This window comes from Haliaeetus leucocephalus, unplaced genomic scaffold (assembly GCF_000737465.1).
Source record: "Haliaeetus leucocephalus isolate CR32 unplaced genomic scaffold, Haliaeetus_leucocephalus-4.0 Scaffold953, whole genome shotgun sequence".
Taxonomy (NCBI): Eukaryota; Metazoa; Chordata; class Aves; order Accipitriformes; family Accipitridae; genus Haliaeetus; species Haliaeetus leucocephalus.
Genome location: NW_010973389.1, coordinates 784,037 through 787,508, shown reverse-complemented (window position 1 = coordinate 787,508; position 3,472 = coordinate 784,037).

Sequence of the window (3,472 nt, the reverse complement as noted above, 5' to 3'; positions counted from 1 at the left end):
CTGGCTGCTTATGGCTTGGACAGGCGTACTGTTCACTGGTGTCGTGGTTTCAGCCCAGCCGGTAACAAAGGACCACGCAGCAGCTTGCTCACTCCTCCCGCCCCCCTCCGGTGGGATAGGGAGGAGACGGAGGAGAGAAAGGGGAAAAAAACCCCCCCAAAACAGAATCTCGACGGTTGAGATAAGGGCAGTTTATCGGGACAACACACACAAAAAAGAGAAGTTACAACAACAACGGTACTAATGAAAGAATATACAAAAAGAGTGATGCACAGTACAACTGCTCACCAGCCGGGACCCGATGCTTTGCCACTTCCCCCCCCGTCCCCGAAAGTCGAGAGAGCCCCCCCCAGCCCGCTCCCTATTTATACACTGAGCACGATGTCATATGGTATGGAATAGCTCCTTGGCTAGTTCAGGTTAGTTGCCCCGGCTATGCCCCCCACCTCCCAGGTTCCTGTAAAAATTAACTGTCCCAGCTGAACCCGGGACAGCTGGGTAAAAAACTGCCTGGATGGCTGGGCCCAGAGTTGTGGTGCATGGAGTTAAATCCAGTTGGCGTCCGCTCACAAGTGGTGTTCCCCACGGCTCAGTATTGGGGCCAGTTCTGTTTAATATCTTTATCAATGATCTGGATGAGGGGATTGAGTGCACCCTTGGTAAGTTTGCAGATGACACCAAGTTGGGCAGGAGTGTTGATCTGCTTGAGGGTAGGAAGGCTCTACAGAGGGATCTGGACAGGCTGGAGTGATGGGCTGAGGCCAACTGTATGAGGCTCAACAAGGCCAAGTGTTGGGTCCTGCACTTGGGTCACAATAACCCCATGCAATGCTGTACGCCTGGGGAAGAGTGGCTGGAAAGCTGCCCAGTGGAAAAAAGGACCTGGGGGTGCTGGGTGACAGCCGGCTGAATATGAGCCAGCAGTGTGCCCAGGTGGCCGAGAAGGCCAACGGCATCCTGGCCTGTATCAGAAACAGTGTGGCCAGCAGGACTAGGGAAGCGATTGTCTCCCTGTACTTGGCACTGGTGAGGCTGCACCTTGAATACTGTGTTCAGTTTTGGGCCCCTCACTACAGGAAAGACATGGAGGTGCTGAAGCATGTCCAAAGTAGGGCAACGAAGCTGCTGAAGGGTCTAGAGCAGAAGTCTTATGAGGAGCAGCTGGGGGAGCTGGGGCTGTTTAGAGAAAATGAGGCTGAGGGGAGACCTTTATCGCTCTCTACAACTGCTTGAAAGGAGGTTGTGGTGAGGTGGGTCGTCGTCTCTTCTCCCAAGTAGTAAGTGATAGGACAAGAGGAAATGGCCTCAAGTTGTACCAGGGAAGGTTTAGATTGGATATTAGGAAACATTTCTTCACTGAAAGGGTTGTCAAGCACTGGAACAGGCTGCTCAGGGAACTGGTTGAGGGACCATCCCTGGAGGTATTTAAAAGACGTAGATGTGATGTGTAGGTGTGATGCTTAGGGTCATGTGGTGGACTTGACAGTGTTAGGTTTACGGTGGGACTCAATCTTAAAGGTCTTTTCCAACCTAAATGATTCTATCTAAATGCAATTGCTCATCCGAAGTCTTCAAAAACTGTGAATTCTATTTAAGTTATTTTGTTGGAGTGCCATTACTTTAAGTCATGACATGTCCACTTTTACTCCAACAAGCGTCTGTACTGGAAAAATAGAGACAGAGGCTGAGAATGCTACCATGCCAGAGGATTTGCAAACTGAGGCTGAAAGCAGTTTCCATTTCTCTTGCTTTGGCTGAAGAGGAAAGGTGGCAGGGGAGGGCTTGCAAGAACAGATCATACAAATTTCCTTTCTCTTGACATTTGGACAACAAAAAGATGGTTTGATTGATGATCTGCCTTGATAAATGTATAATACTTGGGCCAACCAGCTTCATGGGGAGTGGAGTGGCAGCACATAGATCTCTTCTATGGGGAGAAATAGTAGCAAGTCAGAAGAGTTGGTGGCAACCAGGACCATATATCTGCTCTCCTGCATTACTGTGGAATATGAAAAAACTACTGGAATGAGGAAAAGGTTGTCAGAGCCATCTACTCCCAATTTTTTGTACGCAGGGTTTTATATATATATATATATATATATATAAGCATATATTTGTGTGTATATATAGATATATCTGATGTAAAGTTATAGAAGAAATGTCTGGTTGCTGAATGTTGATTTCCAGCTCTCCCCATAGCTGGCAGATCAGCAGTGTGCAAAGAATTAAGTTAGCAGTGCGTCTCTTGTGTTTTCACATGCATCTGTAAAGCTAATAAATGTGCATTTTAAAGAGAAACACCTAGCTCTCAGGTGTCTCCCTTTGAAATGGTGTCTCTCCATTTTTTTTGCTGAAGTTTCTGACCTGTCATTGAGAAATATTTGTTTACCATGTTATTAAATAATTAGTCCCCTAAAATGGGTTAAGGCCATTTATTTGCCTACATTTACATTTAATATTTGTGTGTTGGAAGTAGGCTTGTGATCCAACTGGACCTTCCCATGCTCTGTAATCTTTCCCCAGCAAAACACTTGTAAGAAGGGCTCCCTAATAGTGACCTTTGGGGAGCCACATTGCCAATAACGTAAGTAAATGGCAGTCACTATCTAAAGCTGGTAATTAAATGTATTTTTTAACATTCCCCCAAATTTTTGTATAACTACTTCTAAAATTTATGTTTTACAAAATTTAAAGATGTACACTTTCTAAACTTGGAGGCAATGGAACTCTTTTTTCCCAATTTTTGCAGGGATTACATTTGAACCACTTAAATGAGCTGTCTGTTGATAAATGAGATGGCAATGTTCTTTGGACTGCCTGCATGAAGAATTTCCCGCTGTCAACAGCAAATGCTTTATCAGACTGTCTTGTGAATAGAAGTCTCATAATTTAATATCATAGTTCAATTGATCATCAAGTTTTTAGATTACAGAAAATCCCCAAGGGTGCAGTCCTATGTAGTACGATCTTAAATGGGAAGAGAGTCAAATATGGAGAGGCTTGGCACCACTCAAGAGACTGCTGTTTGGAAAACAATGCTGGAAGGATGTTATCTGGGACCCTGAGCTGACAAGTTGCAGCTACGTCCTGTCAACTCCTGCCCAAGTGAAAACCAGAGGATGCTCCGAGAATCTGTCCGAGAGCTGCTGTAATGAGATGTGCCAATGCTTTGTTTTCTTCACCAAAACTAAGAACCCGTTTTGTAAGCTTGTAGTTAGCGGAATAAAATGTTGTTTATTTTTCATTTAAATACTGCCTCATTTCAAGAGTGATTTCAAAGACATTTGGCAAATACTGAGATACGAGATCTCATTCTCACTGAGAACTGCTGCTGTAACTATGATGTCAGAATCATAGAATGTTTTGGGTTGGAAGGGATGTTTAAGATCATCTAGTCCAACACCCCTGCAATTGGCAGGGACACCTTCCACTAGATCAGGTTGCTCAAAGCCCCATCCAACCTGGCCTTGAA